Genomic DNA, 15,336 nt, shown 5'->3' on the forward strand with positions numbered 1-15,336 from the left:
CTAACTCACTGAGTGCCTAAAACTGTGTGGAGTACTATGCCAGGCACTGGGGCTACAAGATAAATTACTTTTGCTCATCCCAAACTTTTCAGATTTGTTAACATTATTGATGGGTTTGAAAATAAAATGAAGAACTTTTCTAATTTATTCTGAGAATAGCCAAGATTAATGAAAGAAGAGAGTAACGAAAGAAAAAATGATGAAAGGGAAACCTGGATGGCTGTTTGACGCTTCAGACTTCAGTTTTCTCATTTGTAAAATATGGGGATCAATTACATGTTTCATAAAGTCGATTCTGTTTTATCAACGTAAAATTAAACCAAAATATTCAAGAGATCTGATTTATCACTGTTCCAGGTTTGACTGTCTTGTGATACTTACCTCAAAACATAGTGACTTAGAACAACCACCACTTTATTATTATTATCTCACAGGTTTGGCAATCAGGAATTCAAACAATGCTTTCTGAGGCACATTTTCTCCACGTGGTGTTGACTGAGGTTGCTCAGTTGTATTCAACTGGCAGTTGGGTTGGTCTGGAAGCACCAAGACAGAGATCCCATGCCTGGTGTCTTGGTTGAAAGGCCTAGGAGGCTGGACTTGGCTGGAACAATCATTGAAGAGCCCAGCAGTGACCTTTCCAGCATTTTGATCTCCTATAGTTGGACTTCCGACACAGCATCTCCATACTCCCAGAGTGTTTCAGGAGACTTGGGCAGGAGATACCAGGCTTCTTTAGAACTAGCCTCAAAAGTTCCAGAATACCACTTCTGTTCAACGTATGAAAGCCCAGATTCAGTGCAGAGGGGAAATATAGTCTCAGTCTCTTGGGGAAACTGCATGAACCGCCGGGAGGAAAGCCATCAGTGGCAGCCATCTTGGAGGCCAGCTACCTTCATCACCATGAGACCCATAAATTTTAAAATGCCAAATCTCTCTGCAGTCTTTTTTTTTTTTTGGCTCTGCTGCATCTTCATTGCTACATGGGCTTTTCTCTAGTTGTGGCAAGCAGGGGCTACTTTCTCGTTGCATTGCCCAGACTTCTCATTGAGGCGGCTTCTGTTTTTGCAGAACACAGGCTCTAAAGTGTGCAGGCTCAGTAGCTGGGGCACACAGACTTAGTTGCTCCACAGCATGTAGGGTCTTCCCGGGCCAGGAGTTGAACCCGTGTCTCCCCCATTGGCATCCAAATTCCTTACCACTGAGCCACCAGGGAAACCCTCTCTACGATCTTTAATTTCTCCTCCTCTTCTTATAAGTTGACTCATGGAGAAGTTAGGTAAAATACCTTCATATTATGAGTGATTCTTGAGCAGGGATGAAATCAGATTTGAAAGGGCCTAGATAGGCTTCAATTGGACTGAGAAAGACCTGGGAAATGTTTTTAAAAGTACAGAAGGCATGGAAGATTTCAGTTTCTTAGCTGCTGCATGAATCAGCTTGTGATTCCTCCATTTTGAAACCTCTGGTAAAAGAGATTTCTCTCCCATCTAGTTGCCCATGCCACTGTCTTTGTACCTCTGGCGAATTCATCACATGCCTGGGGATGTGTGTCTTTGCTCTGTCATTAAACTCTAAATAACCCGAAGGTTTGATTCCTATTTCTCCCACAAAGCATGAAGACATTCTCTATCACTGTTTGGTGCATGAACACGAACACTCTGATGTGATATTAGGGAAAGCTGGAAGTGGTGTAAGGTGATGCCCACCCCTGGTATTAGAGGAAGGTAATTCCATTATCTTTAACAGCTGATGTTCAACAGTTCACTGATGCTCTCTAACAGGCAATAAAAGTGAAAACATCCATTAAGGCTTCGGTTTCCAACTCACGTCTTGGTAAATTAACTCACACTTTGTGGCAGGAGGTGGGAAGACTTTGTGTTTTCCCAAGGAACTAGCCTTGATCACTTTGCACACAAACCACTCTTGGCCCTGAGTTTGGCTTTGCAAGATAGTGTGGGCACAGTGTGGGAATTCCACACAATACCAATAGGAGGAGGGTGACTGGTGGCCGAGGAAGATTAATGGTTACTCTTATGACAATTTAATTAGTATGAAAATGGAGGAACACTGGGGAAAAAACAGAGGCTTCCTTATTTACATCTTAGTGGAGAATCAATTTCAAGATCATAAAAAAGAGAGACATAAATTGCAGACCCAGGGAAGATAAGGCCTTCTTGTTTTTCCATAAAATGTGGATACCGCTTAAGCAAGAGCCTACTTGTATTATGTTTTCTGACTCTCACTATCATCTTTCATTTCTTTTCTATGATAAAAGAAGTGTTTTAAAGATAATGCCATCAGAATCTACAAGGAGCCACAAAATATTCTTATGACCATGTAATAACTAAATTATATATGTATATAAATAAAATAACCAATGCCTCTTTTTGTTTCTTACTTTCTACTCCCTCCTTAAGTTGAAATCCTGGCTCAGTCTCTCATTTGCTGCGTCCTTAGGCTAGTTACCTAATGTCACTGTTCCTTTACTTCCTCGATGTTAAAATGCTAGTTTACAACAGTGCATATCCAGATGGCAGTTTTGAAGATGAAAGGAGCTAGCATAGGCTTAGAACAATGTGTGACACACAGTAGGTGCTCAGTATGTAGACTCTGAAGTTAACAAGCATTTTGCCTACATTTTCTTACTGAATTCTCAAAACAAGCTAACCAGCATTAGGGAAGTGAAACCACCTTAGGATTGAAGGCCTTACATTCTGAAGTCAGACTACATGGAGTCGACTGAATCCTGGTTCTTCCTTCTATTGGTTACACAAACTTGTTAAGTTACTAAACCAATCTGGGCCTTGGTAGCTGCAAAGTGGGAATAACGATAATACCTATTTTGTCAATGAAATGCAACGTAACACACAGGCACTTAGAGGAATCCTGCATACAGTAGGTGCCACTATTACTTTTCCTACTGCTAAACGGTGATGATAGATCTTATTGGATGAGCACCATGTGAGACACTGCACACGATGTCTGTGTGCAGCAGACACCGTGGTGTACATCAGGCCCCCATGCAAGGCTGCTTTCATAGGTCAGATAAAGCTCCCCTCACTTGGTTTAAATCTCTGCTGTCACAATTATGAAATGCTTAGTACATTATTGAACAAGGGGCCCTGCATTTTATTCTGCACTGGGCCCTACAAGTTAGATAGCTGGTCCTGTCCCCACTTTGTTGGTATTAATTCAGGAGCTCAGGCCCCGTGGGCCACTGTCATGGGTGTTCATGTGGGTGGTTTGCATTTACATTGAAAGTGAAAGTTGCTCAGTCATGTCTGACTCTTTGTAACCCCATGGACTGCAGCCCTCCAGGCTCCTTTGTTCGTGGGGATTCTCCAGGTTAGAATACTGGAGTGGGTAGCTGTTTCCTTCTCCAGTGGCTCTTCCCAACCCAGGGATTGAACCCAGGTATCCTGTATTACAGGAGGATTCTTTACTGTCTGAGCCACCAGCAAAGCCCATTTACATTGGGACATCCTTAAAGTCTGAGCTTTTGTAACAGACGTTGTAAGCACATTTCCGTGCCTGAAGCTTTATCTGTATGATCAGAGGAAAGGAATTGCGGGTCAGCTGGGTACTATTCCAGGTCTGTGCTTCTCCTAAATTTCAGAGGTGTGAGATAGAGTTGGAATTATCTCAAGGGATGGCAAATGTGTACTTACTCCTCATATTGCACTGAAGGAATGATGTGTTTCAGACATGCATTTTCTATTAGGTAGTGGTATTATGTAGAAGTCAGAAAATTAATAAAAAAGAAATACATAAAAGGTGTTATTGAATGTTTAATAGCTGCTTGTCATTACATAGTTTCTCAATGAATGCTATTAAATATACTAAGGTATTATTAGGCAGGAGATTGAGAATTTTTATGGTAATAGAGGTCTGCATACTTGAAACAATTGGGAAACTCCATTTCAGGCTGTAAATTCCTGGCCTTTGAGGTCCATTTCAATTCATATTTGAGCCTCCTTTGTTCCTGGTTCAGAAGCTTGCCCACAGCAAGTGTACAAGAAACACATGTCCTGTGAATAGCATTAGTTTGCTGGTTTGATCAGATTTCCATCTTAATGAATTGAAGGTAGTACATGCATTAGACTGAGCTAACAAATAAAAAGGAGAAGTTTTTAACTCAAGAGAGATACTAGAAGATGTGCTTAATCACTCAGTCATGTCCAACTCTTTGAGATCCCATGGACTGTAACCCTCAGGCTCCTCTGTCCATGGGGATTCTTCAGGCAAGAATACTGGAGTGGGTTGTCATTCCCTTCTCCAGAGGATCTTACCAACCGAGGGATCAAACCCAGGTCTCCTGCATTGCAGGTGGATTCTTTACCGTCTGAGCCACCAGGGAAGCCCATATTGAAAATATGTGAGATTAAGAAGGGGAGACCACAGAATGTTTACCTTTGTGGAAGCACAAGAACTGATGAGTGGAGATGAAACAAGTACGCAGCTGGTGTTGAGGGCCCAGAGGACAGAGGTTGGTGTGATGTGGAAGCAGGCCGACACCACGTCCAGTGCTCCAGAGTCATTTTCTTTCAGAGTTATATTCCAAAGGCTTCTCGCTCCACACTTACATTCATGTCATTCCTCTGTGCAAAATGTTCCAGCGACTTTCCAGCCTACAAAGTCCTACCTAATCTGGCTCTCAGCCTCTCTCCAGCTTAATTACTTCCTACACTCCCCACCTAGCTCTGTTCCACTCACATAGCTTTTCAAGCTGTCCCTTGAATCTCTGTCTTATTGATGTTCTCTTTAACTAGGACATTTTTCTATCATTTGCTTCATTCCTCACTTCCTTCATATCTTTTCTCAAAGGTTATATGCTCAGAGCAAGCCTCCCCATCACCATATGAATGAGAGATGGCATTCTGGTCATTCTCAAGCCTTTTATGTTCCTTTATCTTTTTTAAGGGCTTCCCTGGTGGCTCAGACAGTAAAGAATCTGCCTGCCATGCAGGAAACCCAGGTTCAATCCCTGGGTGAAGATCCCCTGGAGAAGGGAATGGCAACCCACTCCAGTATTATTTCCTGGAGAATCCCATGGACAGAGGAGCATTTCAGGCTATGTTCATGGGGTTGCAGAGTCAGATACAACTGAGAAACTAACTCTGATGACTCAGATGGTAAAGAATATGCTTGCAGTGTGGGAGACTGGGGTTTGATCCTTGGGTTGGGAAGATCCCCTGGAGAAGGGAAAGGCTACCCACTCCAGTATTCTTGCCTGGACAGAGGCAAGAATTCCATGGACAGAGGAAACTGGCAGGCTACAGTACATGGAGTTGCAAAGAGTGGGACACTACTGAGTGACTCACACACACACACACACACACACATCTTTTTAATACATTGTATTGTTACCAAGTTCACTAGACTTGCCACATGACAGGCCAATGAATCCGAGAGACGAGGTGTTAAGACAATGAAAACTACTTTATTCGGCAAGTAGCTGACCAAGAAGATGGCAGGCTAGTGCCTCAAAATAACCATCCTATGGGGTCTGGATGCCAGGTTCTTTTACAGATGAGAGAGAAAGAAGTAATGAGGAATTAAAGTCAAAAGGCAGAATGGAGAGAGGCAGTGGGGAAGTAAAGTGAAAGTGTCTTCAGTCTTGTAAAATATCTCCAAGGGAATGGCCAGACTTTGAAAGGGGTGTGTTAATCTCTTCTATTCACAGGTGGGTAGGGACAAATTATCTCTCTATGTGTTGAACAAAGGCACTTTAGCTTACAGTCAAGCAGAGGGCCAGGGTCCTCCGAGGCAAATAAGTATGATTGTAATAACAGAAGCAACAAAAAGCAAGTCAAAGAAACAGTTCCAACATGGAGTCGGAATTGGTTTCCTCCCTGCAGCAGTAATATGTATTTATTTGTTCAGTTATCTATGTTGTGTTTTTTTTACACCAGGATGTAAACTCTGTAAGAAAAAATACATTTTTCTGTTTTGTTCACTGAAATATCCACAGATCTTAAAACACTGCCAGGCAGAGTCAATGCTTTTTCAGTATTTGTTGGGCAAATGAATGATTTAAAAACACTCATGCAAACAAAGAAAACAGCAGTTTGAAAAGGAGCAACTCATGAGCTACTAGTTCTGTCTTGAGAGAAGGTCTAAGTGGGGGCTGGAGAGTTGACAATTATATGACAAGGGGTTGAACTTGGATTTGAAATCTTAAGCACTGCGTTGAGCCTGAAAGCTTATCAACACTTTGTATCCAACAAACCTGTTGTGTCTCCTTGTATAGTCATAGTGAATATCACTAAAGTGAATTTTGGCAGATCCACAGTGACTCCCCTGCTGTCTGTAATGCTCATCACTGCAGAAAGTAGATCCCAGGTTTCCCCAGGCTTGCTCTCCTTGTTTGGTGCCTTTGTGATTTGGCTTGTGTTAATGGAGACTGGGGCAACTTGACGACTTGGGTGCTCTGTCTGCTCTTTGCTGTTACTAAAGAGAGTTGGTTCCATCTGAGGAAATTAGGATAGGCAGGAGGAGGAGAGAGAACCTACCAATTGAAGAAAAGAACTAACTCACTCCCCTAGAAAATATGACCCTCACTGAATCCATGGAGTTCTAAGTATTTGTGATAGATTTTATTACTGTTCCAAACTCTTCCCTCTCTCCCAGTAACAAATTACACATCCGTATTTTTTTGGCCAAGTGACTTGCAGTGCCTTCCAGTAAGGTAGGTGGAGTACAAATTCTTGCCTCACCAACTTTGAGGTTGACCATATTATTTGCTTTGGCCATGGAACGTTAGTGCCTGTAACATGAGTAGGGGCTTTAAATGTGCTTGCGTGGCATCACTGGTCCTCTTGTATCATCAGCCAGGAGAACAGCTTTCTCCAAGAAGCCACTGAACCCAGAATGGCAGATACATGCAATTGACTTGACCCCAAAGCTGCAGGCAGAAGCAGAACAACCCCAGCTTATCTGCAGACTTGTGGCTGAGAATAATAAATGTATGCTATTATAAATCACACAGATTTGTCTTTTTTTTCAAACTTTAAGCTTTTTATTTTGTATTGGGGTATAGCTGATTCCCCAGCTATTGATTACCAGTCTATTGGGTTATAGACTTCCCTGTAGCTCAAATGGTAAAGAATCTGCCTGCGAGGCAGAAGACCAGGGTTCAGTCCCTGGGTTGGGAAGTTCCTCCGGAGAAGGGAATGGCAATCCACTCCAGTATTCTTGCCTGGAGAATTCCATGGACAGAGAAGCTTGGCGGGCTACAGTCCATGGGGTCACAAAGAGTTGGACATGACTGAGCAACTAACACAAAAACATAGCTGATTAACAATATTGTGGTAGTTTCATGTGAACAGTGAAGGGACTCAGCCATACATATACATGTATCCAGTCTCCACCAAACCCCTCTCCATCCAGGCTGGCATAACATTGAGAAGAGTTCCCTGGTCGATACAATAGGTCCTTGTTGGCTATCCATTTTGAATATAGCAATGTGGACATGACCTTTGATTTGGAGTTTTTTTGTTATGCCATAAAAACTTGACTCCGACATTTAAAAAACAACCTTTTCAGCAGCATTTCTGATATGTGTCCTATTTTTCAAGAAAAAGTGCTATGGCCTAGTTACACTTCCCCCCATTTTTCCTAAATCTTACATCAAAGTATTAGGATCAGATTTCTCATTTGTGTGATGGGTGGGGAGGGGGGCGGGGGACAATACTCTTCTAGGGAGCATGTCTACTGTAGGAATTATATCTCATGGATCATCACCTAAGACGTCTCAGCAGAAAAATTCAATTTCTTTTGCATCTTTTCTCACTGTCTTTCTTGTTAAGAGTAGGTCCTCAATAAATGCAACCAATTATCTAGCTGCATTGGCCAATAAGGTAGCTGTGAACTACATGTGGCTATTTTAATTATATTTAAATAAGATAAAATTTCAATTTCTCATTAAGCACATATGACTAGTGGTCACCGTATTGCACAGCACAGTCACAGACCATTTCCATCATTACAGAACATTCTACTGGCCGGTGGCTAACTCAGGAGTTTGGAGATTGGGCAATTTATTAATTTCGAAGGTTAGGAGGAGAAAATTCTCTGCAGTTTGATTATATGAGTGTTGGGATGAGAAAATGGAAAGAGAGGGGAAGAGGAAGCAGAAGTAAAGATATACTTTATAATCCCCTTTCAGCTCTGGTTTGGAAATAAATAATATTTATAAGCCATCACCTGGTATGCTAGTCCTTTTCATTGTGCTGAGTCTTTATAAAGAGAATTTTAATAGTTCAATTTCATCTAATCTATCAATCTTTTGCTACAGGGGTTTTAAAAAATTTTTTAAGGAATCCTTACCTAACCCTTCATGAAGATGTTATCTAATTTTTTTTTTTTTTAAAGAGAGTGGTTTCTATTTATTTGGCTGCTTTGGGTCTTAGCCAGGTTTAGTTGCTGAGGCATGGGGATCTTAGTTCCCCAACCAGGGACTGAACCCACATCCCCTGCATTGGTAGGTGGTTTCTTAACCCCTGGACCATCAGGGACGTCCCTGCCAGATCTTTTAAAAATACTCTAAGGAATACAGTTCAGCAATCACACTTACCAGCAAATAAATATGTAGTTCTTCCCGTGTGTCTTAACAAAACAAGTATATTTCAGTTAATCTCCCAAAGGCAGGAAATGTATCAGTAAGACCACTTGTAAAGACCAACTCCTCCAAGACAAAGAAATTAAAAGAATGACAGACAAACTCAAGGAGAAGGTGCCTTCGGTGCTGATGTTAGCACGCCGAGCCCCAGTTCAGCTGCAGTAGTCGTAGGCATTGTTTTTGTCCGCACAAGATTTGTCAAGCTGTCCTGGAAAGCAAAAGGAAGCAAGCAGAAGCAAAAGCAAGCAGAAGGCCACAGAACACAGGCTGAGATCAGCAATTTATCTGAGGTCAAATACAAAGAAACAAAGCAGGATTCATTAAGAAAGCCAGCTAGAGGTGTATTAGTTTCATTCCAGAGACTTCCAACAGGTTTTCATTTATTTTTACATTTAACATCATTATCAACCTTAATATAAGAAACACGGCAGTCATTTTTCACAGTACTTGGAAAAGAAAATTCTCAGGAGGAACTTTTCAAAGGATCTTTCAGGTCCATTTTTCTTACAGGAAAGTTTAATATTTGAAGTAATACAATATATTCTCAACATAGATTGAAAAAAAAAAAAAACCTCTGTTTCTGGTTGTTGATACCAATTAGTTGACTTTGTGCTCAGGCTTCCTTCTTTAACAACAGTTTCTGGATCCAGCAATCTGCAGCAGCTCCCTACAGAATATCCATAACTCTGCAGCTAACCCGCTCTACTCTTCCAACCCATGATGCCTAAATCTTACATCAAACTATGAAGGTCAGATTTTTCTAGACTTCTAGAACTTCTACTATAACATGTTTTCAGCCTCACTGACACCACTGACTGAGGGGCCCTGGTACTTTCTCACTGTTTGATCTTCCCTTCTTAGTGTCTGTGCCAAGACACATTATTATAATTAATATCTTATATACACAGAGTCGGACACGACTGAAGCGACTTAGCAGCAGCAGCAGCATACACCCTTAGGGGCTTCCCAGCTGGCTCAGTGGTAAAGAATCCGCCTGCCAACGCAAGAGATAGAGATACAGGAGACTTGGGTTTGATCCCTGGGTTGGGAAGATCCCCTGGAGGAGGAAATAGCAACTTGCTCCAGTATTCTTGCCTGGAAAGTCCTATGGACAGAGGAGCCTGGTGGGCTACAGTCCATGGGGTCACAAAGAGTCAGATACGAGTTAGCATACATACATCACACACCCTTAGAGTCCATGCCCACTCTCTGATGTACCTCCTGGGGTTAAACCCTGAACAATCTGGTTTTTCCCCCTTATCAGCTTTTTCTACAGTGCCCACTGAATGGCTGAGTGGTTCAGCTCCCAGTGGGACTCAACACTGCCCAGCATTTTTATTCTGCTTCTTTCGCTATCAGCTGGGAGCTGGAATCATCTGAAGGCTCATTTATTCACATGTCTTGCAGAAGATTGGGAAGACCAGGCTTCTTCAAAACATGATGGTTGGGTTCCGGGGGTCAACCTACCGAAAGAAGAGTGAGACAGAGACAGAGAGAAACTGAGACCAAGGCAAGCTAAAGCATCTAGCAACCTAGCACTGGAAGACCATACAGGACACTTTATTTTGGGATTTCTCTCCCATGTTAAACTCTCATACAAGGCTTATCTCTTCATAGGTTTAAATATCACATTTGTGTTGATGGCTCCAAAACTGACTCAAGCCCCAAATCTTTACCCTAAGCTTTGACCTTGCCACTTGGATGTCTAATAAGTTTTCCAAATTTACCAAGCTCAGAACGTAACTCTTGATTTTCCATATCCTCCTCCAGTCTCTCCCATTTAGATAAATACTGCCATCAAACCAAAATCCTAAGAATCACCCTTGCATTTGTCACTTACCTCAAGTCTTCTCTTGTTGAGAAGTCCTGCAAGTCCTTTAGCAAGTCTTGTTGGTTCCACCTACAAAATACATCTTAAGTTTACCTGCTTCTCATCTGTTCTGTAATAAAGTTAATCTAAAACACTAATATCTTTTACCTGGATTTCTGTGTAGCTTTCTAAGTTGTAGACAGCATCGGGAACAATTACTCTTGCAGATATTGAAGTCTTTTACCACTTAATCACTCTTACTTCAAATGTCAACTAAAAAAGCACCTGGGACTATGTGAGGTGAAAGCTCCCGGCCTGCATACACCACTGGCTTCCAGCCATCAAGGACTCTGATGACAGCACCCCAGATAAATGATTCTCTGTTATATCAGGTTGGCCAAAACTTTTGTCTGGATTTCCCCATACACTGTTAAAGAAAAATCTGAATGAACTTTTTGGCCAATCCAATACTTGTCTCAAAGAAATTGTATTATATTATCAGTCAAGAACATTAACCTGGTCTAGAAAAATATGTTTGATATAGAAAGTGGTGCACCTGTATCATTTGTTAAACTTAACAAGAGTCTTCGAGATGCACAGGTCTTGTCAATAACATACCTATGATTAGTAACGTACCCAATAACATACCTAAGTGCCCATGATTTCATAATTTATTAAAAATATGGATTGGCCTTCTATCAGATGCCAGGCATTGTTCTAGTTGCTGGGGAAACAAGCAAACAAAACAGAGCTCCTAATAAAGCAAAGGCAGACAATGAAAAATCATCATAAAATATGTCAGGAGGTGATTAAAAAAAAGAGTGAACGAAAATGAAGCAGAATTAGGGAGATGGGAAGTAGCGGACTAGTTGCAGAGCCCTGAGCTGTTTTCCTTCCATTGTTCAAGGAAGGCTTCACTATAAGGAGATGTTTGAGTGGAGAACCGAATGATGTGAAAAAGCAGCTGTATATGTCTCTGAGGAAAAGGGTTCCAGGAGGACAGAACAGCAGGTTCAAAGGCCTTGAGGTTGAGATGTGTTTGGCATATTCAAGTTGCTGAGAGAAGGCCACTGAGGCTAGAGTGCTGGCAGCAGAGGGAGGGTGGTAGCAGATGAAGCCAGAGAGGTAGAGCATGACACTGAACGGTTGTATATCGGGCCTGAGAGAATTTTGGCAGAAGGAGTGGTCTTGTTAGAAGCATATGTCAAAGGTAGAAAGTGCATGTTATCAGAAACAAAGCTCTGCAGTAGAGAGCGTGTGCATGATGGAGTTCCCCCTCATCAACCCCAACATCTATGCAGTATATGCAAGGCACTTTGCACAATGCCTGCACATAGCAGGTACCCAGTAAATGATAGCTGTTACTGTTTTTATCATGTTTGGAGTCAAATGGAAAGGTAGTAGGTTCAAGTCCTAAGTCCAGCACTTATTCTCTTGTCTGGGTGACTTCCAGCCAATTGTTTAACTCCCCTGGACCTCTCTCACCTGGTTTTATTGTACCAATGAAGAGATTGGTGGAGAAAATGCAAGTGAAATGCTTCGAAGAATGCAGGCACATATTAAGGGCTCAATAAACAGTGCTTATTCTTATAAAGGAGTTTCTAAGCCCCTCTGTTTGTTGAAACAGCATGGAGATTAGAGGCATTCTAGAGACACAGTTAATATTATTTTATGCGTATTTCTAGCCTCTCTTTCCCACTGCTATCTTTCTTGCTTGATTCACACCTCTGCTCACCTAACTCCCCTACTCTGTATCCCCTTTCTCTGCCTTACTTTTCCTTCATTGGCGTGATCAACGATGACATGCCAGATGTCTTCTGCATCATTATATTTCTCCAGAAACTAAAAGGTAAGCTCCACGAGGGCAGACACTTTTCTTAATTCACTAAAATGTCTCTAACACCTAAAGTATTGCCCAGTACCTAGTAAAATCCCAATTAACTTTTGATAAATAAATAAATGAAAAAAATATTTCAGGGGAGCTCATCTAGCCATGAAGAAGAATGGGTAAGACCCCAAATCACGTACCTCTGTGCTGGAAATCAGAGCATTGAGCTTTCTAATACAGAGCATTGTTCCTTTACATTACTGTCGCAAACTTTCAGGAACTGAACATCTTGGATTTCAAGTCTGAAAATTTGGAAAGTTCCAGAAGTTAGGTCAATTTACTCTATCAGGAACAAGCACCCAGCCCTATATCTACTATAGCCCTGGGAAGTCCACTGGGACCTCACTGCCGACCACTCGGTGAGACCAGGTAGCTGAGTTCTGTACATTTCTTCTATTAGTAACTGCCAAACACACTTCCCTTGACTGACCTGGCTTCTCATTTAAGTCATATTATTTCGACTTGAAATTTCTCCAAAGGGTCATTTCAGACATTTCACTTCCTGAAATTATAGAGGTTGTATATTTGAGGCCATTTGCAGCCCTGTCTTACCCACTGGAGACCGGGCACAGAAAGATGGGCCAGAACTGAGATTTCCTGTAGCCATATTTGGTTTAATCAGTATGAACTTCACAAGGAACATCTTGCTCATTTCCCCACGGCCAGGACTTATGGAAGCCATCCTGCAAAATAGCAATTGTATTTTGTTTGTCATTCCTGTATTTTCTTGGGAAAGCATGGCCTGGGGTTATTTTTGCATGGAGTGGCAGATCTGACTTAAATCTCCACATATACTTCTTGTGGGTAGGGACTTCCTGCCATAAGCAAAAAGAGCAGGTCTCTAACAATTATTATGATAAAAACTTTCACATTGGGGATTTGAGGGTTGTTTGTTTTTTTTTTTTCCAGTTATTCTGGTTAACTAGGATACATTAGTGTCTCCCAGTTGGTCAGCTCTCTCTCTCTTCTTTTTTCTCCTCTAAGGTTTAAAAGTCAACCCTCAAAAGTCACATCTGCATATTACCAGTATTTGGGAAATGTCTCTGAAAAAGAAATTTTACGTTTTAATCCCCCCTAAAAGAAAAAGAATGACCTTATTTTCACTCCTTGTCCTAGTACAAAAACTCAGCCTAGCTAAATGCTGGTCTTCACCCTGGTGGGATCAGAGAGGTTATTGTGGGAGCCATCTCAAGGTAGCTGTGACTGAAGAATTTAGGCAGGCAAATTGTTGAAGAGCCTGGAAATACTCAGCTGCCTTCCTCTAGGCAAGCAGGATGGGTGTGGGGGGGGAGGGAGGGGATGAGATCAGCTTTCCTGAATAGAGATCTAATTTAAATAATGGTGGATTTAAATAATAGGGGATTCATTTGCTCCCACTAGATGGAGACTGCCGGAAACTGCAAGGCTGAGGTTTGCATTTATAAGAAACCTGGGGGAGGTGGTGGTGGTGGTTGCTTCCACTAAAAGAAGCCATGCATCCTGGAATAGGAAGTGTGGGCATCCCTTGGGACTGAAAGGTCCAGGGACCTCCTCTGCTCATTAGCCCAGAGAAAGAAGTCATAGGCTGAGGGAATGGTCTTGCCCTGTGGCTGTGATCAGAGAAACCGCCCAACCTTTGGGGGTTGTGCCTTGGGGAAAATGGCGGTGAATGGCCACGGAGGCTTGTAAAAGGCATGCGAGTAAAATGCTACAATGTTGGCAACAGCTCAAGGTGGTGAGAAGGAGGCGTACACGAGTGTGGCGATGAGGGAGACTTCCTCTGCCACCATACCCCAGAGATGCTGCAGCCAAGTGATCCAAGGACTCAGAAAGGAGAGGAAAGATGGGAGGATCGTCACTGAGCTCCTCCCACTCCCACCGGAAGTGTCTCTTTTCCTGTTCCCCGAAGTGTTCTTGCCCGGAGAATCCCAGGGACGGGGGAGCCTGGTGGGCTGCCGTCTATGGGGTCGCACAGAGTCGGACACGACTGAAGTGACTTAGCAGCAAAGTAGCCTAAAGGCAAAGACTGCTCAAGATAATCCAGTTCTATTAGGTTTGCAGGCAGGAAATAATAAAAAAGAGTTTCAATTAGCCATGAACATGCTGGGTATGTGTGGGGGGGTGGGGGGGCAGCCTCTCTATGTGACTGAATGATCAAGAGAGACCCATAGAGCAGCTGAGAAGATAAGATTACAGTATCGAACACTCTGGAAAGGTGAAATCACCTTCAGAGAATCCCAGATATTTATGAGGTTGTTCCTAAACAGAAAGGACGAGGTACAACTTCAGAAATTGCTCTAGCTCTCAAAACAGATTCCACCCGCCAGCTGAAACCAAAGCTAGTACCCTGCAGCTGATACTGGAACTTTTATGTTGTTCTAAATTAAATTTGGAGCAAATCAGCGCATGCCACAAGTACTATTATGTGGGCTTACTTGCACTAAATCTGTGTTTATAGGAACATAAAATACATGTTGTTCCTGTCTTCAGATTTTATTATTGACCATGATTTCTAATATGTGCCCATCAACTGCCCTTTTAATCACTGTCAGTCATTCTCTTCTACTGCAGTCAGATTTAAAACAGCAATGATGATTTTAAAATAAGGCCCTTCCAGGGCTCAACTGTATTTAGGGCTAATTAAGAGTAAATAACTGTTCCCAGCAAGCAAGGCAGGATCCAAGCAAATCTTTGACAAATGCAACCTTCCCCTTAGAGGAGCATATTCTTGTCTGCTGCCAGTAAATATTTCCATTACAACCATAAGAAACTCTGCTTCCCACCCCCCATCCAATTGAGAATGTCACACTGCTTTGATACAAGTGGAGAAAAATAAATACCAGTCAAGACCAGGAAAGAAAACACAAGAAGCATTTAATTAAGAAAAATATATAATTCCCTGTTTCTTTCAGTATGTCTCAGGTCCATTTGGTTGCAATCACAAGCTCTTAGCTCCCACTCAAGTCTGACATTTCCCCTAAATCTTCCCACCTCCCTCCACTCCCACACCCTCTGTGATGCAATTCTTTCACTATA

The 15,336-nt window shown here is 42.2% G+C and overlaps 1 long non-coding RNA gene across 1 annotated transcript; it reads right to left on the reverse strand.

Moving 5' to 3' along the window:
* Positions 1-10,263: 10,263 nt before the first annotated feature.
* LOC129647859 (uncharacterized) lies at positions 10,264-14,217 on the reverse strand. Its single transcript, XR_008712544.1, has 3 exons — positions 14,093-14,217; positions 12,462-12,563; positions 10,264-10,860 (listed from the first exon to the last, which is right to left on the reverse strand). It is a non-coding gene; the product is annotated as an uncharacterized LOC129647859 (long non-coding RNA).
* Between the last annotated feature and the right edge of the window lie 1,119 nt (positions 14,218-15,336).

The sequence above is a fragment of the Bubalus kerabau genome, chromosome 3, assembly GCF_029407905.1.
Source record: "Bubalus kerabau isolate K-KA32 ecotype Philippines breed swamp buffalo chromosome 3, PCC_UOA_SB_1v2, whole genome shotgun sequence".
NCBI lineage: Eukaryota > Metazoa > Chordata > Mammalia > Artiodactyla > Bovidae > Bubalus > Bubalus kerabau.